This window comes from Chiloscyllium punctatum, chromosome 17, assembly GCF_047496795.1.
Source record: "Chiloscyllium punctatum isolate Juve2018m chromosome 17, sChiPun1.3, whole genome shotgun sequence".
Classification (NCBI taxonomy): domain Eukaryota; kingdom Metazoa; phylum Chordata; class Chondrichthyes; order Orectolobiformes; family Hemiscylliidae; genus Chiloscyllium; species Chiloscyllium punctatum.
Window position 1 is genome coordinate 93099339 of NC_092755.1, and position 22663 is coordinate 93122001.

The 22663-nt window shown below is 41.2% G+C and overlaps 2 protein-coding genes across 3 annotated transcripts in view; both read left to right on the forward strand.

Moving 5' to 3' along the window:
- Positions 1-4026, forward strand: part of ptpn11a (protein tyrosine phosphatase non-receptor type 11a) — a 58378-nt gene extending 54352 nt beyond the window's left edge. Inside the window, exon 16 of the mRNA XM_072587940.1 lies at positions 378-4026. The gene's annotated coding sequence lies outside the window, so the exon portion shown is untranslated. The remainder of the gene's footprint in view (positions 1-377) is intronic.
- A 7222-nt stretch (positions 4027-11248) lies between these two features.
- LOC140488133 (rabphilin-3A-like) overlaps positions 11249-22663 on the forward strand; it is a 239796-nt gene continuing 228381 nt past the window's right edge. For both annotated transcript variants that reach the window (XM_072587941.1, XM_072587944.1), the window contains exon 1: positions 11249-11353. The gene's annotated coding sequence lies outside the window, so the exon portion shown is untranslated. The remainder of the gene's footprint in view (positions 11354-22663) is intronic.

Below are 22663 nucleotides of genomic sequence, written 5' to 3' on the forward strand. Positions count from 1 at the left end.
ACTAAACATGAAAGTATTTTGTAGTTGAATCTGAGGAGCACATTACTCAACATTAATTTCAGCCATGTTCTTTAAGTGTAAAGTAAGCAAAACCTATGGGGAGAAAAAGGGAATGGAGCACTGACTTGGATGATCAGCTTTGGTCATATTTAATAGTGGAGCAGACTCAAAGGGCCAAATGGCCTACTCCTATATTCTATGCTTCTATGTAAATAGTTTTGCAGTTTGAAATAATGGCCATAGACTGAAGCACACATTTATTTCTTTATAATTAATTGAATTTAATTTGTCAGGTACATGATTAAAGGTAATTTTCCTATGTATCATTTTTGCTAAAAATGACTCTTTTAAAAAATGATTTACATTTTCCCCCTCAGGAACGAGTGGCTGTGAAAAGCAGAGGAGAAATGGAAATACGTCAGATGTGAGTGGAATGAAAAATGACCATCAGAGGTTTAGTTCAGAGTTTTGCAGAATGGATTTTGCCCTCCCCCACATTTAAACACTAAAAGTGAAAAGTAACTTCCCAAATTGCTTTCCAAATGCCATTCTCTGTGCTAGGAAGTGAAGCATCACCTATAATTTATGCATCATTCACATCGCTTTTCAGTATTTTACTGACGTGAAACCCAAGTGCCTTTTTACAGTCACAGTCTCTCTGCAGTCATTTTTACTTTGTGTACTTGAACTTGTTTTAATTCACTTTAAGTGCAGAATAGTTTTTTAAAAAACAGTTGAGGTTGTTAGAAAATCATACATTAAAATGAATCTTGAAAGAATAGTGTGCTTTTAGCAACATGTTCACTAATATTGACGTAGACCATGAGAGTGTTATGTGTTGTACATTTGGCATTCTTTGTTTTTATTAACAACTTAGAAGCGGGATGGTTGGAATTTGCACATGGGATTCCCCCACCACCCCATTTCCTCCTCCTCCTCCTTGTTAAGTTGTTGGAAGTATTGATGCTTTTTAAAACATTAAACTCTTGTCTTTGTAAGAAAGTGATTCACTGGCCATAGCCTCACTGTCAGGGTTGAAGGTTAAATGTGTGCTACCCCACACAATTTGTTATTTCATATCAAACATTTTTAAAATTCATTTTCATTCTGTGCCAATAAGATTGTTCTTCCTGGTCATGAGAGGATTCAGCAGCCTAAGCTCAACTGAGATGAAAGCAGGAGTGCTGGAGGAAGTGCAAAGAGAAACAGTTACTGATCTGAGTCCAATGACTCCTCTTCAGATCTCCAGCATCCGCAGTACTTTGTGTTTAGTTCCATTGAGCTCTGATGAATTTAGGACCTCCTTGTCAGGGCTCTTGACACTTACTTAGGATTTAGAGTTCCATTTGTATCCTCAAAGCCACAACTAGAGATGACCAAGTTGACTGTCCTCCCCATAAGAGTTCACACTTTTATTTTAGTATTTGCTTCACCATGAGTAAGACAACCTTGTATATCTGAGAGTTAAAGTTGGTGCCACTCTCCTTTTAAAGATCTCAAGCCAGGAACAAGTGATCTTCTTCTGTTGTGCCTATAAAATTTGATGTTTGCCAACTCGCTCTCCTCCTCCAGCCTCCTATACGCCTCCAGCTCTCTCTACTGGGATAGGCTACAATTTGTGCAAGTTCCATATGAGACAAATGAATCATAAAAAGGCTTGGGTCTGGTTTTGGTTTAAACATTTTGTATGTAAATTGGAAGTTTATTTTCTATGTACTTTTATATGAACTATACTTTAAAATCTCCATTAAACAGAAATGACCAAGGCTTCAGTATGATGCCCTAGTGTTTGAAGATGTAATGGATTAGTTATGATTTGGAAACTAAATGCCTTGAGGATAGCACAACTTCTCTCTGCCTAGTGTTTTGTTGAAACTTGGAAAAGGTGAGGTACAATTTCCCAAGGTTAACCCTGTCTGGTAGCTTGTAGTACAGCAGCCACTTGGAGGTTCACCATAATTCATCATGCAGTCCAAATACAAGAACAATTTCCAAGACATAGTTTTGCCTGGTTTTGGAAGAGGTGAGGACAAAAGGGACCTTTTTTAAACTAAGTGCAATCAGAATCTATTGAGAGGAATAGGCCATTGTCTTGAGCCTTTGCTCATCTATCCCTTTTAAAAACCATCCTCTATCCTATGTTGCAACTATGCAATGCATTTGCATTCCTGATAAAAGCCATCAGTTCATCTGTGACCATGTCTGAGCAGGAATGGTGCTACCTTCCTCATTGTCAATTGCCTTTTTCCTCAATGAACTTTCTTACGGATATGTGTGTGTGTGAGAGTGTGTGTGTGTGAGAGTAGGACAGTATGGTTTACTGGCACATCCCAGAAACAAGCTTCTGAAATAGCAAGTGTTCAAAAAATTCAGCGGATCTGGCACCACCTGCAGAGAGAGAAAGAGTTAGTCTTGAGTCAAAACCAAAGCTTCAAAGCATTTGGAACTAGCTTTGATTTCAGGATGAATGGAAAAATTGAGTTATCTACTTGATTAGACCAGACTAAATCTTAACGTTGGATCCCTTGTAAGAACTGATTTTAAATGTCTACTTGTGTTTGAAAGGATTACATAGGCATTGAGAAAAGTGCAGTGTCCGTGATGCCTGACATTGTGTCTAACAGCTCCACTGTCTATAAATAACTGCATAAACTGCTTAACCATAGTTTGTGTGTAACATGATGACTGTGTCTCTAGACAGTGAATTGTGTAAGCAGAAGTTTCCAACATTCAAATATTTTTGAAACACAGTACATGTATTAATTCTATGTGCCAAATCTATTGGGTAAATTTAATCTGACTGGAACCGCAAAACCCATCTTCCACCCGCCCCACCCTCTGCAGGTAACATTCTGCAGGTAGTATCCGTCCAGTGTAGCCTGTGACTTGGTTAGTCTTTTGTGAGAGACTGCTGGTATCAGTCTGTAATTAAGTATGTTGAGGATATGAAACAAAGTTTTTTTTAAAAAAATTATTAAAGTGGGAATCTAAATGTTAACATGTGCAGGAAACTGAGTTGAGTAAGTTGTCTGTAAAGCAGCTTATGTGAAACTATTCGCGTTTAAAATGTGACCACGGATTCTGTTGTATTTGCTGACTGGAGTTATTTGGAGGATTTTATACTTGAATCAGGATTTTGTAACATTGTGATGTTAAATCTTTTATTTCCTCCGCCCTCCAATTTCCACACCACATATGACTGACTTGCCTGAGGGTGGGTTGTCACCTACTTCCAGGCTTCTACCAACAGCTGTGCAAAGCCACATGAGAGCACCCTGGCAATGAGTATCTTTCCTCAATATGACCATTGCTTCCTGCCCTCTCTCTCTCTCTGGAGTATTCTGGCGTTTGCTCAGTTTTCAGGTGTCAGGACCTCCTGGATCAGGAATGAATCCACATTGCTCACTGCTCCATGCTGATGTTCTAATGCATGCTGCCATTGCAAAGCTTTTTATGTTTTACAGTTGAGCATTAACTGGGGATCTTCATTAGTTGGAATTCTGCACTTGGTTTGTGAATGTGCATCTGGAGCAGCCTATCTTGCAAATAAGCTTTCATCTTCACAACACTTACATTCAATAGTGAACATAAAAAGAAATGCGGGGAGGGGGGTTGAGAATTAATTTTAGCAAGTCTTGGATGTAACCAGTTGGCCTTTTAATGTGAATTAAATTGCTCCAGTGCTTCAGATTATTACATGGGCTGTCTGTTCACCTGCAGAATCACCAACTGAATAACCCATTGTAGATGATCAGAATAATGGTGCAATGACTTAAATGATATCTGCTTTTTATTATCCATCCTGTAATTTCACATTTTGTCAAAGTACATACCATTCAGATGCCTAGTTTATGTACAGACACAGTAAATGATTTTCCTATATTTATAAAAGTATATATGGGTGGTAGTCAATTTCTTTTTTTGCTAATCATGCTGTGATTTTAAAGCTATGTAAGCTGATATCAGAGTATAAATGTATTTGTAATGTATCAGATCAAAAATTAGAAATAAAGTCATTTTATATAAGCGGAGTATCTCTCTTTTTTTCCACAAGATCCCCATCCCTGCTGTTTCTGGAGTTGATGTACAGTAAGTAAATACATGTGGGGTCTTAATGATTAACAGTATGTGGGAGTGCATCACACAATACTGATGCTGAAATGAATTTGCATTTAGATGCCAGCAGCTTCCAGCAAGCATAACTTTCCAATCTAGGAATGCCATTATGTAAAATTGCTATCCTACTCAAACATTTGCTCCAACAAGTATTTGAAAGCAAAATTTAGCATACCCCACCATTAATTTCTCACCTCTGCCTCTCTGTTGAAGGATCTTCTCACGATAGATATTAGTAATCCAATTGATTTTGTTTGTTGTCATCCTAGCCTCTGCATTTTGTTGGGTTCCTGAGACAGGGTAAGTGCTGAGGATGTTTCCCCTTATGAAAGAGTCTCTGACCAGAGGGCATAGGTTCCAGAATTAGGGGTGCTACTTTAAGATTGAGATGAAGGATTTTCTGAGAGTTGTGTCTTCAGAACTCCTTCCCACAGAAAGCTGAGGGCAGAGTCCTTGCATATATTTAAGGCTGAGATAGATTCTTGATCAGTAAGGTTATTGAGTTATGGAGAAAGGGCAGGAAAGTGGACGTGAGGAGGGTTGGATCAGTTTATGATCCTGTTGAATAGCAGAGCAGGCCCGAGAGACTGATGGCCTACTCATGTGCTTGTGTCGGATGGTCGTCTTTGCCTAAGAAGTATCGGAGTGGTAATAAATTGCTTAATGACTTGAACCTGGGCTTCCTAGCAAGGCCTGATCTCCTCTTGCTCCTGTGATCAGGGGAGTCTCTGTACCTGCTCACCATTTGGTGTATTTTGATTAAAGTATGAATGAGAGAACCATGTTCAAGTCCAGGATTGGAATCTTTGCATATTTCTCTTCCACAGTCTGCCAACTTTGTGAATGATATTTGGGCAGATTCAAAAATTTTTCAGGTGCTCATTGAGCTGTATCATGGCAAAGATCCAATGTCTTCAGGCAGAAATCACCTAATTTCTGCCTAATTTACATGACAGGTGCTGGCAGTTGTCTTCACTCTCTCTCTTTCTTTGGAGTTGCTGCTGTTTAAATAATTTGCCATATTTCTTTAAGCCTTTTTACTCTTTTTTTTTAATCTTTGTTTTACGTGATAGTCGATGTATTCTACCCAATAGTGAATTCTCCAATTTCAGATTGCAGTCACTAGTTTTAAAGTTTATTCCTGAATACTGCAGTAATTCTATTTACATATTTAGCTATGCAAATCCATTCCATGAATTTATTTTAATAGTTTCAAAGCCCTTAATCTTTGCGTAGTCATCTGCACCACACTTTTGAAGATTTCAATTGACCCAGTTTCTTCAGCCTTCAAGATATGAATGTACCAGATTTTCACTGCAACCTGAATGAAAAATTGCCTCAATTTTCACTTGAGAACTTTAGACTAATTTAGAAATGATTTATTAAACAATAATGGAGTATGTGACCGAATAGACCATTTGAGGTTTTAGTCATAGTCATAGAGATGCATAGCATGGAAACAGATCCTTCAGTCTGACTTGTTCACGCCGATCAGTTATCCCAACCTAGAGTCCTTTGCCAGCACTTGGCCCATATCCCTCTAAACCCTCCCTATTCATATACCCATCCCAGATGCCTTTTTAAATGTTGCATTTGTACCAGCCTTCCCCATGTTCTGTGGCAGTTCATTCCATACATGTAACGCCCTCTGCGTGAAAAGGTTGCCCCTTGGGTCTCTTTTATATCTTTCCCCTCTCACCCTAAACCTATGCCCTCTAGTTCTGGACTCCCCCACCCCAGGGAAAAAAAATTGTCTATTTATTCTATCCCTGCCCCTCATAATTTTATAAACCTCGATAAGGTCACCCCTCAACCTCCGACACTTCAGGGAAAATAGCCTCAGCCTATTACAATTATGTCCTCCACAACCACCTGATGAAGGAGTGGAGTTCTGAAAGCTAGTGCTTCCAATTAAACCTGTTGGACTATAACCTAGTATTGTGTGATTTTTAACTTTGTATCTCCCTATAACTCAAATCCTCCAACCCTGGCAATATCCTTGTAAATCTTTTCTCAACCCTTTCAAGTTTCACAACATCCTTCCATTAGGAAGGAGACCAGAATTGCACGCAATATTCCAACAATGGCCCGGCCAATGTCCTGTATATCTGCAACATGACCTCTCAACACCTGTACTCAATGCTCTGACCCATAAACGAAAGCATTCCAAATGCCGCCTTCACTATCCTATCTACCTGACACTCTACTTTCAAGGAGCTATGAACCTGCACTCCAAGGTCTCTTTGTTCAGCAACACTCCCTAGGACCTTACCATTAAGTGTAGAAGTCCTGCTAAGATTTGCTTTCTCTAAATGCCACACCGCACATTTAGATAAATTAAACTCTATCTGCCACTTCTCAACCCATTGGTCCCTCTGATCAAGATCCCATTATAATCTGAGGTAACCCCCTTTGCTATCCACTACACCTCCAATTTTGATGTCATCTGCAAACTTAATAACCATGTTTCTTATGTTCACATCCAAGTCATTCATTTAAATGACAAAAGTTAGTGGACCCAGCACTGATCCTTGTGGCACTCCACTGGTCACAGGCCTCCAGTCTGAAAAACATTCTTCCACCACCACTACCCTCTGTCTTGTACCTTCGAACCAGTTCTATATCCAAATGGCTAGTTCTCCCTGTATTCCGTGAGATTTAAGCAATGGGGAACCTTGTTGAACGCCTTACTGGAGTTCATATCGCGTCCACCGCTCTGCCCTCCTCAATCCTTTTTCTCCAAAGAAAATCTAAGTGGGAGTTGGCAAGATGTGTCTGCTTATGAGTATGCATCCAAATAATAAAGTCATGTGCATAGGTTTATCTTCTAAATCATCACATTTCAGGCTGCATCAGTGAGCACTGAGTGGGCAAGCAGCTGTTGTAACTTGGTCAGAGCCCCACAGTGGCCAGCACTGCTGCTGACCTTGAGACCTCAACATTTCTGAAATCCACACCACACTTTGGGAAACCCTGGTTTGGAGCTTCGTACATGGTTTCTGTGCAAGTGTTCTGTCTGACTCAATGACACAAGAAGCTTGACACCATTGAGGAGAAAGCAACCCACTTGATTGGCACAGCATCCACTCTCTGCACCACTGACACACAATAGCAGCACTGAGAGCTATCTACAAGATGCACTGCAGAAATTCACCAAGGTTCCTTGGCACATTCCAAATCTATGACCAATTTCATTTGGAAAGACAAAAGCAACAGCTACATAGGAACACCACGACTTGCAGATTTCCCTTCAATCTGCTCACGGTCTTTACTTGGATATACATCACCATCCCTTTGTTGCTGGATCAAAATTCTGAATTCCCTTCCTAAGGTACTGAAGGAGGTGACTCTAGAAGTTGTGGATGCATTGTTGATCACTTTCCAATGTTCTATAGGATTCAGGATCTGTTCCTGCCGCTTGGAGGGTGGCTATTGTTGTCCCATTTTTTAAGAAAGGAGGGAGAGAGAAATCAATTATAGACCAGTTAGTCTGACCTCAGTCGTGGGAAAAATCCTGGAGTCAATTATAACGGACAAAATTACGACACATCTGGATAGCAGTAACAGGATAGGTCAGAGTCAGCATGGATTTATGAAGGGGAAATCATGCTTGACAAATCTTCTGGAATTTTTTGAGGATGTAACTCTGAAGATGGACAAGGGAGATCCAGTGGATGTAGTACGCCTGGACTTTCAGAAAGCCTTTGATAAAGTCCCACATAGGAGGTTATTGAGCAAAATTAAGGCACATGGTATTAGGGACAAAATACTGGCATGGATTGAATATTGGTTGGCTGACAGGAAACAAAGAGTAGTGATAAACAGCTCCCTTTCAGAATGGCAGGCAGTGACCAGTGGTGTGCCGCAGGGATCAGTGCTGGGACCGCAGCTTTTTACAATGTACATTAATAATATAGATGAAGGTATTAAAAGTAATATTAGCAAATTTGCTGATGACACAAAGCTGGGTGGTAGGGTGAAATGTGAGGAGGATGTTAGGAGATTACAGGGTGACCTGGACAGGTTAGATGAGTGGACAGATGCATGGCAGATGCAGTTTAATGTGGATAAATGTATGGTTATCCACTTTGGTGGCAAGAACAGGAAGGCAGATTACTACCTAAATGGAGTCAAGTTGGGTAAAGGGGCAGTACAAAGCGATCTAGGTGTTCTTGCACATCAGTCAATGAAAACAAGTATGCAGGTACAGCAGGCAGTGAAAAAAGCTAATAGCATGCTGGCCTTCAAAACAAGAGGAATTGAGTATAGAAGCAAAGAGGTCCTTCTGCAGCTGTACAGGGCCCTGGTGAGACCGCACCTGGAATATTGTGCGCAGTTTTGGTCTCCAAATTTGAGGAAAGATATTCTGGCTATTGAGGGAGTGCAGCGTAGGTTCACGAGGTCAATTCCCGGAATGGCGGGACTATCTTACGCTGAAAGATTGGAGTAACTGGGCTTGTATACCCTTGAGTTTAGAAGGCTGAGAGAGGATCTGATTGAGACATATAAGATTATTAAAGGATTGGACACTCTGGATGTAGGAAGCATGTTTCTGCTAACTGGTGAATCCCGAACCAGAGGACACGGTTTAAAAATAAGGGGTAGGCCACTTAGAACAGAGTTGAGGAGAAACTTCTTCACCCAGAGAGTGGTGGGTGTATGGAATGCTCTGCCCCAGAAGGCTGTGGAGGCCAAGTCTCTGGATACTTTCAAGAAAGAGTTGGATAGAGCTCTTAAGGGTAGTGGAATCAAGGGTTATGGGGAGAAGGCAGGAACAGGATACTGATTGAGGATGATCACCCATGATCATAATGAATGGTGGTGCTGGCTCGAAGGGCAGAATGGCCTACTCCTGCACCTATTGTTTTGTGGGTCTACTTAGAGTAAGTAGACTGCAGTAGTTCAAGAAAGCAGCTCACCACCATCTTGAAGGGCAAATAGGGACAGTCAAATGCTGGCTCAGCCAGTGACACTCACATTGAGTGAATTTAAAAAAACACAGGTATCTCATTTTAATAATCTGATGAAGCACATTTTAATGGAAATCAAGTACTTCATACAAGACGTGCTGTCCGAAAAAAGGATTGTTCTGGGGATAAAATTTATGCCCACCAGAAATTTACTTCCGTGGAATCTGGTTTCAGCACTGCACTAGAGGCAAAGGTGTTTGGAGGAGGGGGTGATGTATTACAACTGAAACTGTGATAATGCTTTGTGCTTTAACTGAGGAGAGAGAGAGAGAGAGACAAAGGGTGAGTAGTGGCAAGGTAGTTCAAGAGTGACATTGTAAAACACTGCACACAATTGAGATTGAAATACTTTTTATCTAAACATATGAGGTGAAGGTGTGTTTATAGCGTCAGGTCACAATCTTGTTAAATGATCAAACGTCCCAGAAAGGCTCAATGCCACATATGATAAGGTCATTCCTCTAGCACTGCAGGCATTTATGTAGCTAATAACTACTTAAATAACCTCACTTAAATGTGCTTCAGATTAATTGTTCTATAATTAATATGTGGACAGTTTCCTTTCCTTTTCCTTGCTAAGCTTTTCTACCTTGCCTTGGGTCACAATCTTTGCCATTGCTCTAAATGTAATTCGCTCCTCTGTTACTTTACTTTCTTGCATCTTTTTCTTTAGTCACTGTGCTTTTTTATACATATCCCTATGGATTTTCTCTAAGTTTCTCCTTCGTTGTTCTGCCTGTTATTCTTGAACCTCTTTTCAGATTCTTCTGTGACAATAAGCAGAAATTAATCTCCATTAGATCAAAATTTTAGTTCACATCTTCCTCGCCTACAAATAGAACTGGCTGGCTCAAATGTTACTAAGAGGATTGAAGCATTTTCAGTTCCACTAGAGCTTAGTTCTATCAAACAATGTGGTTCCTGGATGGTTGTGATATTTGAAACCTCGTTTCAATGGGTGGATTGTGACCTATTTACTTGACTTGGTGAATGTTATTTTCTGTAAAGGATTCCACTGGATTTCTTCCATACATCATGTCACACTTCAGTGCCATAAGCCCTGTTTTGGAATTGACTCTGGCCCTAGACACATGTCCTCCAAGCTATTAATTGGAAATCCCACAGGAAAGTCTGAACATATGACTTGTGTTGGGCTTTACAGGGAATATGCCCAAAGTACTCCATGTTCAAAGGAGATTTTAAAAGATGAAAGGTCACCAGCACAGTGAAAACGCCAGACTTTTCCCCATTGAAGCTTGGTTTCCCTTTCCTTGCATTCTTATTGAATGGCAGGACTGGCTTAAAGGGCTCCTCCTGCTCCTTGTTCATATCTCATGCACCTTTGGGCAACGGGCTCATTTCATGCATATGAAACACTAAGAGCTTTCTTTTAATATTCTGGATTAGTGGTGCTGGAAGAGCACAGCAGTTCAGGCAGCATCCAAGGAGCTTCGAAGCTCCTCGGATGCTGCCTGAACTGCTGTGCTCTTCCAGCACCACTAATCCAGAATCTGGTTTCCAGCATCTGCAGTCGTTGTTTTTACCTCGCTTTCTTTTAATAACCATAGCACCAGCTTCCAAGCTGCACATTCAGTGCCTTCAGTTCACCTAAGCCACACGAGTCTTCTCTAATCCAACACATACTTGGACAAATCCACTAACTCCACAACTGAGGCGGACCAGGGCAATGGCTGCATGGGAACACCAGCACCTGTAATCTCTCCTCTAAGCTGCACACCATCCTGAATGGGAACTATTCCATCATCATTCCTTTGCCATCACAGAATCAAAATCCTGGAGTTCCTGCTCCATCTGCACTGGGTATACCTGCACCAGATGGACTAGAGGTTAAAACTCATTACCAACCTCTCAAGGGATATTAGGTCTGGGTAATTAGTGCAGGGCTTGACAGCAATGCTCTCCTCCTAACAATAAATAAAAGATAGCTTTAATCTTTTTGCTTGCATTTGGTTATTTTTCAATCTGACATGTTTCAAAGTAAAAAGGCTTTTACGTTTTGGTTCCCAGCTGTAAAGAATTTCTAAATTTTTCAAACAAGGGGAGTGTATGGTTAGGTTTGGTACAGGGTTTCTGGCGGTGATCAGCAGGGACCTGTCACTCAATGAGCATGCTCACAAATGTGTACATTCTCACAATAAGAACTCCTGGAGAAGAGTCTCATCAAGCTGTCAGCTGCTCAGACAGAGGCAAGGGGCAGAGAAGGCTGTTAGCAAAACCTTGACACTGAGCCATCCTGTGTGGGAAAGGTAGGAGTTGCAGAACAATAACAGTTTTTTCCCCCAGCAATGACAGTTTGACTCTTGTGGGGAGAAAGGGGAACAAATATTAATTTGGCATCAAGGTGTTTCACAACACATTTAAAGGACGTGACTAGTCGTGGATTTCAATGTGACAAAGAATGTTCAGCAGAATGTTATAAATGATTAACTGTTTTGGTTAATTATTGTTTAAATCGATGTACTAGACAGTGCTGAACTCATTGTGCTAGTAACTGCAGACCTCAATTGAATGAGTAACTGGAAACAATATCAGCTTTTCCCTTGTGCAGGTCTGGAGACTAGAGCTATGCAGCTTAATACTGCAGGAGTGAGCATTAATAATAGATTCAAGTTTTTATTCATGCCGTTTTGCATTTGGTAACGAAAAGTGCTACTGCATAACTCGTATCAGTATCTGAGAGCCGTGTGTTTTTCATTTGTCACTGAGAAAGCTAGATTCCCGAGAGAGGTTGAGGTGAGAGTCCCAACACAATCCCTCTTATCTGTGTTTTTGTCTGTCAGGCTGAAAAAGTGACAACGCAAAATGCAAACCTTCAGTAAAGCAGCATTTTGCCAAGAATATTATTGACTGTGTTTTTTCTTCAGTGACTGTGATAGTAGAAAGTCAGTGGTGATAGGAGACTGCACTGTTAAAGTTGCAGCATTTGTTCCTAGTGTTGGTTTGGCACTGTATACCAGCTACCTGTAAATAATACCCGACACCTGCGTACAGATGAACGTTATAAAATATTTTCTGATTTTATTTTCCTCTGATTCACTTTCCTCTGTACAGAAGCTAGCACTGCTTCTCTTTTAACTTGTCAGTGACATGTATGACAGACAACAGAGTTAAGGTCAACAGCTCAGCATCCACTGCTGTCTGGTGAAGAATATTCTAAACGTTAGCAACTCATTTCGAGAAGATTTTCTTCCTCATCTCTATTATAAGTGGGTCTGCCTTTATTTTTAGAATGTGAAACTCGGTTCTAGATTCATCAGGAGGGGAAGCGTCTCAACAGGATGTATTGTGTACACTCCTGCTCCAATTTTGTTCGTGCTTGTGATTTTTTTTTCACAGATATGCTGGAATCCCCCGTCATTAGAGATGGGGATATTTGTGGAGCTGCCTTCTTCATCAAGTTAAGGTTAGTGTGGTTCTGGAAAAGCACAGCAAGTCAGGCAGCATCGGAGGAGCAGGAAAATCAACGTTTCAGGCAAATCAGGAATTCCTGATGAAGGGCTTTTGCCTGAAACATTGATTTTCCTGCTCCTCGGATGCTGCCTGACCTACTGTGCTTTTCAGCGCCACTCTAATCTTGACTCTAATCTCCAGCATCTGCAGTACCCACTTCTCCTCCAGTGAGTTGTTAATTGTCCACCATTATTTACAACTGGACATGGCAAGGCTGCACAGCTTGGATGTGATCTCTTGGTTGTAGAATTATCTTACTTTGTATGTCGCTTGTTCATTATGCCGTTTCGCAAGCAAGGAGCCCTATGCTGTTGCTTCACCAGGCAAGTATCTCATTTTTAGGTATGCCTGTGATGTTCCTTATGTGCCCCCCTGCTCTCTTCATTGAACCAGGGTTGTTCCTGTGAGTTGATGGTAATGATAGAGTGGGGGGTTTGCCAAGCCATAAGGGTTCAGATCATGATGGTGTTGAATCCTGCTGCTGTTGGTGACCCACAGCCCCTCATGGGTACCCAGTCATAAGTTACTCGATCTGTTTGAAATCTATCTGATTTAGTTCACCAATAACCCCACACATGATGGAAAGTATCCTCAATGTGAAGACAACAAGCCGTTTGCAATAAGTTGTTTCAAGATTACATCTTTGGAATTCTCTATCCCAGAGGATTGTAGATGCTCAGTCATTGAGTATGTTCAGGATTGAGTTTCATAAATAAAGGAATCAATAGATATGGATGGAAAAGTGCAGTTGAGAGAGAAGATCAGCTGTGACTTATTCAATGGTGGAGCAGGCTCATGGGACCAAGAGACCTAACCCTGCTTATATTTCTTATGTTCTTCATCTCTTAAAAACAAGTTGCGGTCTCCATGGATTTAAGCTCGTTTTAGTCCCTGTGGGGGACTGCCTTGTTTATGCAAAATTCTTTAGGATTACTCTGGAGGGTTTTGCTTGTTGATTCTCTTATTGTTGGGTGATGTACTTAGTCCTCTTCCATCCAAAGGAAGGATAATTGTACCTATTCTGCTGAAACTCATTAAACTACCAGATTCCATTATCCCTTTTTATTATTATTATTTCTCCTGGGATGTGGGCATGGCTGGCTGTACCCAGCATTTAGTGCTCATCTCTACTTTTGCCCTTGAGAACGTGGTAGTGAGCTGCCTTCATGAACCATTTCAAACTATTTGCTATGGGTGGACCCACAATAGTGTTTGGGAGGGAATTCCAGGATTTTGACCCAGTGATACAGAAGGAAAGGTGATATATTTCCAAGTCAACATGGTGAGTGGCTTGGAGGGGAACTTGCACGTGGTAGTGTTCCGGTATATCTTCTGCCCTTGTCCTTCTAGATGGAAGTGGTTGTGAGTTTAGAAGGTGCTGGCTAAGGATATGTGGTGAGTTTCTTGTAGTGCATTTTGTAGATAGTACACCCTGCTGCTACTGAGTGTCAGTGATAGAATGACTGACTCTCCATCCACAAATAATTAAGTGGGCCGATTTGTCCTGGTTGGTATCAAGATTGTTGAGTGTTGTTGGAGCCACACTCATCCAGACAACTGGGAGTATAGGGGATGGGTTACTCACTGCATAATTCCTACCCCCTGACCTGCTCTTCTAGTCACAGTATTTACATGGTAGTCTAGTTGAGTTTTAGCAATAAACCCCCCAGGAGGTTGATAGTGGGGCATTCAGTGATGGTAACACCATTGAATGTTAAGGGGCATTGGTTAGATTGTCTTTTATTAGAGATGGTCATTGCCTGGCAGTTGTGTGGCACATGTTACTTGCTACTTGCTACTTTTCAGCCCAAGTCTGGATATTGCCCAGGTCTTACTGCATCTGAACTTGGACTATTTCAGTGTCTGAGAAATCATGAATGGTGCTGAACACTGTCCAATTCATCTTGAATGAATAGTATCATGTAGTGGAAAATCTGGAATGTCTACATCTCCTTTTAACAGATGTTTTAAATTAACATATCTAAAAATGTTTTTGTTGTTTTATATAAAAACTGACAGCCCTCATTCCCACTGAGACATCAACTGAAATCTGTACTCTGTCTGAACTTCAACTCAAAAGCCCTGAATGTTGTTCGTCTTCAGGTCTTACTTCAGATTGCTGACTGCAATTTGAAATTTTAACTTCAGCTAAAATTCCAACCCAAAGTCCCACATCTGAACCCATTTCCATTCTAAAGCTATTACCAGCTGAGAGTCCAGTGTGAACCCAACCTTCACCTTAGCAATTGTCATTTCATCTAAGACTGCTAGCAGCTGCAATCCCAATTCCAGCTGGTATCTCAACCCAAAGTCTGAGACCTCACCCTGAGATGCTAGCTATGATGATGATGCTCACATCTTGACCCTAAGCCTGACTTCAGCTCGGAATTTAAGCTAAAACCTATGACTCTGACATCTTTATGGAGATTGTTTTTGCACACCCAGTGAGCCAATTTCTGATTAGTAATCACAAGTGGCAGAAGGTAGATTGTTTACCAGTTGGGACCAGGGGGAGTGCTGTGGGGGTGGGCTGGGATTCTTGGTGGGGTGGGGGGAGTTGGGGTAGGTGGATAGAGTAGAGAAGAGCTCAGAAGTTCAGAAAGAGGGGAAAATGGAACTTGCTCAACTCAAGACATTGGATCCGATGTGAGCTCGTACTCATGGGATAGATTAAAGATCTGAAACAGTATTTGCAGGTTCTCCTCATGAATTTCAATGAGATTTTTGAAATCCCAAACCAACTCATCTAACCCACTTTCTTTTCAGTCAGAATTGGATGTGAAAATTATAGGAGGGGCTGGGTTTGCAAGAAATTGTTACAATCTTTAATGGCTCTTGAAATGCCAAGTTACAAGATATCAGTTCCAAAAAAAAATAATTATACCACCTTTATTTTCACCTTTTATTTTGGTCAAACAGTGCAGATTTTTAAGAACAATTTTAAAATCTTGCAGATAAATGTGGATGAGATCTAAATTAATTTTATTTCAGCTCCTCATGGGTAGTATTTAAAGGAGACTTTTTTTTCATCAGTATGTATTCAAACTTTGATAACAGAGGTAAGAGGACAATGCCTAACCCAGGAACCACAGACTACCAAGAGAAAAGGACATTCTGAAACCCATACCATTGAGACCCATAGTTCCAGGTACCACTCGGACATCAAACCTCACCTATGAGACTAATCTATAAATCATCCTCTTCACAGAGGTGAAGGACCTATACACCAGAGCTCCATTGTGGGTGATGGAGTCATTCAGTCCTAGCACTGGGAAATGTGCCAAAACTGTCAGTCTGCCTTTGCGTAAGGTTTGAAATGTATTAAGTTTCTCGATTCACAGCTGGCAGTATAGTAACAGTAGTTATTTTGAAGGAAAAAAATCTACAGGGTTATGGGAAGGAGCAGGTGTGTGGAGCTAATTGGATAGCTCTTTCAAAGGCACTGAGAGTTCAGTGACTTCCTGTGCTGTTCTCAGCCTGTGATTTAAGTCATTGTAATATTGGATTACTACTTAATGCTGGATGGAAGAATATCTAAAGATCTTCCTGTCTCAATACATTTGCCAATTATAAAGAAAGGGATGCTGGAAATATTTGGATCTCAATCCCATCCAAAACACCGTATCCTTTTTCTCATCCAACCATAAAAAGTAGGAGCAGAAGTAGACCATTCAGTCCATCGAGTCTCTTCTACCATTCAATTAGAACTTGGCTGATCTGATCATCCTCAACTCCACTTTTTGGCCTTTTCCCATAACCCTCAGTAGCCTTACTGATTAAAACTCTGTGTACTGCAGCTTAAGATATATTTAATGATCCTGCCTCTCGAGCCCTCCGCAGTAAAAACTTCAACAGATTCACCACCCTCTGAGAAAAGACTGGGGCTTTTTTTCCCTGAAGCGTCAAAGGCTAAGAGGTGACCTTATAGAGTTTATAAAATCATGAGGGCATGGATAAAGTGAGTAGCCAAGGACTTTTTCCTAGGCTGGAAGAGTCCAAAACTAGACTGCAGAGGTTTAAGGTGAGAGGGGAAAGGTTTAAAAGGGACCTGAGGGGCAGCTTTTTCACACAGAGGGTGGTGTGTGTATGGAACGAGCTGCCAGAGGAAATGGTGGAGGCTGGTATAATTACAGCATTTAAATGATGGGTTTTTGACTAGAAAGCGTTTAGATGGATATGGGTCAAAAGCTAGCAAATAGGACTAGGCCAGACTAGGATGTCTGGTTGGCGTGGATGAAAGGGTCTGTTTCTGTGCTGAATGACTGTATGAACAGAGTGCTCTACAAATGCAAGAGGAAAGATCACAGAAGCGCTTCACAGGAGGCTCCCAAGCACTGAGGATGTCACCTAGACAGGGGACGAAACGTCTGCAACACAAATTCCCAGCTCGGCGAACAGAACCACAACAAAGGGTCACCCATTTAAGGCAGTGGTGAGGAAGAATTTCTTCTCTCAATGGTAGTGAACGTGAGGAATTCTTAACTACCGAGGGGACAGCCATTTAAGCACAGCAATGTATAAAATGCATATATTCAATATAATAATTTTTGTAAAGGTTTCAATTTATTTATAACCACTTACATATTGTCACAAATAATGACTTACTGCGAGTTTAACACGAGGTTCTGTACAGCAGTGCAGTTAATTTAAATTTGTGAATTAGGTCTGATTAGCATAAAACATCAATGTGTCTTTTCCTCCTCCACTAGTCCCAATTATAATCCTCTAAATATCCGACACTTTCAGATTTGAGCAGAAAAACTCTTTCCTACTTCATTTGCATAAATAAAATTTGAATAATAATTTATTATCCCTAAAAGTTTGCAAGCTTTTCAAGTTGACTTCTATAAAGATATTTGATGAGTGTTAAGAGAGAAGTCTTGAGTTAGAATGTATCTAATTTGCATGCATAAATGAGGTCAAATTACCATAATTTAGTAATATATCAGCCTGAACAGAAATGAAATGTTCACAAGAAGTTCGTTTTTGAGTTAAGCCAAGGAGATTATTTTACAATCAATGTACATTCCCGTATAGATTAATTCAAATTAAGACAGTTGAACATATGTTACATCAAATATATTCATGAGTAAATCATTGCTGAGTTTTGGTTCCATTTACACAGCAAGTTGAAAGGCAAAAAGATTTTTCACAGATTCATACAGCACAGAAAAGGCCCTTCATCCCATTGAGTCCGCACCAGCATAACTATCACTAAAAGTGTACTAATCCCAATTCCCTGCACTTGTCTCGTATGTTATGATATTTGAAGTGCTCATCCAAATATTTTTTTAAAGGTTGTAAGGTTTCCAGCCTCCACTACCTTCCCAGGCAGTGCACTCCAGATTCCCACCACCAACTGAATGAAAAGGTTCTTTTTTACCAAATCCCCTCTGAATCCCCTGCCCTTTACCCTAAAACTATGCTGTTTTCTGATTGACCCCTTAACCAAAGGGAATAGATGCTCTCTATTCACCCTGCCACACCCTCCATAATCTTATACACCTCAATCATGTCCCCCCTCAGTCTTCTCTGTTCTAAAGAAAACAATCCAAGCCTATCTAAGTCTCTCCTTATAGTTCAGTCTCCCCATCCCAGGCAACGTCCTCTGCACCTCTTCTGGTGCTATCACATCCTTCCTGTGGTGAGGTGACTAGAACTGCACACAGTAGTCCAGCTGTGGACTGACCAACGTTCTGTACAACTCTAACATTTCCTTCTTGCTCTCATACTCAATGCCACAGTTGATGAAAGCAAGTGTCCACTATTGCCACCTTTTGACAGATTTCAGAGCTCTTTGCTTCGATCCCATGACAGTGCCATGTTACACTTTGATAGAGCCGAATTGAGATGATAAAAGAATCACCTGGATGCCTGAAAATCTTAAACAATGGTAGAAAGTGCTGCAGTCTATGACAGACTTTATACTTGACATAATGATTTTGAAAATATTTGTAATTGTAAATGTGGTGACATGCATTATCTGAAGGAATTAATTTGGGTTACACCTTATGTAGCGTCAACTTTAGTTATAGACTTATTTTTAAGAATGAAGTACTTTCGAAAAAGGAACTGTAATTAAAAAGAACAGGTTAAGATCTTAAGTGCAGCTGCATGTGGCCCTTTAAAAGATTAACAGGATCGAGTAAGTATAAGGTCAAACAAAATCAGAGGATTATAGACCATAGGGCCTCAAGTTCAGATCTATTAATTATTTTCCCAATGACGCAATCTTTTCATTTAAAATGTAAAAATGTTGGAATGAGTTACACTGCATGAAGTATATGTCAAATAAGACAAGTGTTTGAAAGGCAGACACAGGGGTGAAAATGTACTGGTGCCTTTGCTCTAAAATGGTGGGAAAGGTGGTGTCTGTTGGGAAACCTTCATCAGAATTGTGGGAAATAATTACATTCGTTGTTCACACCCATGCATTGAAGCACACCCAGGATAAAGGAAATATACGTGAAGCTGATTGTACTCATTCACATTCTGATAAGCCTTTCTTACTTGTTTTGGATCTGGGATGTGGTCATCACTAGTAAGGCCAGGACTTGTTGCCTATTTGTAACTGGCTTTGAACTGAAGTCGCATCCGAGCACCATTTCAGAGAGTCAACCAGATTGCTGAGAGACTGGAGTCACATGTTGGCCAGACCACGTAAGGATGGTAAACTGCAACCAGAGGTTTTTTTTATAGCAATCGATGATTATTTCATGGACATTTTTACTGACAGTAGCTTTCAATTCCAGATTTTATTAATACAATTTAAATTCCACCAGCTGGGATTTGAAATAGCTTTGGCAGTATTTGTGGAGAGGGAAACATTGAGAGCCCCACACGTCACTTCTTTAAAACTGGGATTTGAACCCATCTTCTCAGAGTAGCAACCTGGGGCTCTAGGTGATTGGTCCAGTGACTGTGCCATGATATCGCCTAACATAGTTGGCATATTTTCATGTGCATTTAAAATATTTTCTATTATTGAAATTATTATTTTTGAGTGTTTTGCAGTTTGTGTTGAGCAAGGCTGATGTCATGTAGGATGCTGAAGATGGGTATGACCTGAGTAGTAGGGGCATGTGAAAGGTTTGGTCAGAGGTACTCAGCCACATGGATGCCAGGTACTGTGCCGTTCCACAGCCCTGCTCCTTGCTTTAAGTACTGTGTGCCTCTGCACACCATAACAGCAAGTAACAGTCAGTTGCATCATATTTAGGATGTGGGTGTCAAGAATATCGTCTTGTCCATCGCTAATTGTCTTTGAAGGTGATGGTGAGCCACTTTCTTCAAACCCTGCTGTCCATCTCATTTAGAATCTCCCATATTGCTGTTAGGAAGTTCCAGGTTTTTCATCAAGCAACAGTGAAAGGACTCCAGACCCACAGCAATTTGGTTGACTCTTGACTGCTCTCTGAAATGACCCGACAGGGAACCAAAGCCATGGAGCAGGAGTAGGCAACTGTACTGCCCTTCGATACAATCATGGCTGATCGCATCTTGGCCTCAGCTCCACCTTTTTGACTGTTTTCCATAACTCTTCAACCTGTTACTAATTTAAAACTTAGATTTTTTAACCTAATTTAAAAATTGTCTATCTCAACCTTCAGTTTTACTCTAACATCCCAGCAAATACCACATTCTGAGACAGTGAATTCAACACAACTTGTTATCTACATGGAGAGAAACTTCAGAGTGGAATTAGGCCTAAACTGCTCAACTTTTCTTTTTTAAGACAGACCCCTTAGCTGTGGAATCAATCTAGTGAATCACTTCTGAAATGCGTCCAAAACAACTGCATCCCTTCTCAGGTATGGAGATCAAAATTATAAGCAGTACTCCAGGTGGGGCCTCACTAATGCCTTTGCAGTTGCAGAAACACTTACCTACTTTTATACTCTATTTCTTTAACAATAAATGCCAAAATTCTATTTGCCCTCAATACCTGCTGTACCTTCAGACTAGGTTTCTGCAATTCATGTAAAAGGACACCAAGATCTTTCTTCACTGAAGCACTCTGAAGTTTCTCTCCATGTAGGTAACAAGTTGTGTTTCTATCCCTCTGACCAAAATTCAGTTAAAGGCCAATTAGGGATGGGCAGCAAATCCGACCCTTGCCGTGAATTTTATTTTAAAAGTATATAATTCCAAGTATAATTCCAATGTATATAATTCCAACGTATAATTCCAAGTCAGCAACGTGTGTGGTTTGGAGGGGAAATTGCAGGTGTTGGTTGTGCCATGTACTTGCTGTACTGTGAAAAAGATGGGAAACGATTGCAAGGTATAATTAGGAAAATTGCCAAAGTGTATCTTGGAGAAGTGCAGCAGCCACTGGCAGAGGGAGTGCGTGTTTCAAGGTGGCAGATTGAGTGGCAGGGGGTTGTTTTTGTCCTAGGTGGTTTTGAGCTGTTAGTTGTTCGAGCTCCTGGTGTGTACTCCTACAGTCCTCATCGAATCAGGCTGGTCCCCTGGCTTGACGCTACCTCTGGCAGGACCCAGCACGGGGGTTGGGGGCGTACATCACGGTTGCGGCACGGTGGCACAGTGGTTAGCACTGCTGCCTCACAGTGCCAGAGACCTGGGATCGATTCCTGCCTCGGGCAACTCTCTGTGTGGAGTTTGCACATTCTCCCCGTGTGTGTGTGGGTTTCCTCCGGGTGCTCCGGTTTCCTCCCACAGTCCAAAGATGTACAGGTCAGGTGAATTGCCCATGCTAAATTGCCCGTAGAGTTAAGTGCATTAATTTGGGGGAACGGGTCTGGGTGGGTTGCTCTTCGGAGGGTCAGTGTGGACTTGTTGGGCCGAAGGGCCTGTTTGCACACTGTAGGGAATCTATTCTAAGTATTCAAAGGGGCCCACTGTGCTGAGGTTAAGAATGGGGACCAGGGCCCAAACCAGGAGCAGCCTTGGGACCCACAATTTCTGTCTCTGCCCCGATCTCTGGTTCCATGTTCCATGTACCTCATCCTGCACAGCTCCTTTTGTAACTGAATCTCATATTTGTGTCAAGCTTGATGAGTTCTCAGTGACTAGTGAAGAGTTAACGGGAGTATTGCTGTGGCTGGAACGTGCTGCTAGCTACTGAAGCAGTCCTCCTGGACCCAGGAGCAGCCAATGCTGGTGATCATTGGTTACAGCTGACCCTGAGCAACTTGCTCCTTCCCAGCACTGCTGCAGTCTGTCACTGCACTGATGAATCAGGCTATAGAGAGAGAGAGAGAGAGAGTGTGCAGCATCCACATTTCTTCGAAAGATCCTGATTTTTGTGGCTTGGAGTTAGTTTGTTCGACAACACCAAGGGTATGAATTTCACACAATTGACAAAGTCACTGAAATGTTCATCACAGCTTAGACCACAGATCAATAGAGTGTACAGAGAAACATTTTACCTGACACAGTATCAAATGCATACTCAGGGCAATTAATAGTACAATTACTAGGGAGTGTTTTGACTTTCAAAACCTAGTCTGAAGGGAATTATTCAGAGGAGAGCTTCATACTTTTTTTCAGAAATTCCAGAACACCCTATCTATTTGATACTTCTGCCTGTGTAATTATTTGATGCTATGTCTTGTATTTTGAGTTCTAATTCAATCTATCGATTCCTTTCCACCCAGATGTTATCTGAAGCCGAGAGTTTCTGCTGATGACTGGCATGTTGGAATTTGAAGCCTCTCGTTGGCCCCTGTATATTTTAGGAGGTTGTTTAACTGCTTATCCTCTCTACCTGACCTGCAAGTGTGCTCCCTCACTCCCCCAGAGACCTGTGATATTAGAGCAAGTGCTGGCAGATTGATTGGGAACTGGGGAGGTATCATTCATCTTTCCCCATCTGCATTTCTTGCTGGACTCCGTGAATCGTGACACAAATCTCACTCTTTTCTTCCACCACCTCAGCTCAGGGCCACAAGGGGCCAAAAATAATGAGCTGTCATTCCAATTAAAATCAGCCAACTGAATGTAGACCAGAGCTTCCAATCTAACCTCTTGTTCATCTATACTGGCTAAGTCCTGAAAAACTAATACAAAATAACAAAAAAAAGCTTAATTGCACCAGAACTTCTTTAGAGTCAGGGAGATATACAGCACGGAAACAAGCCCTT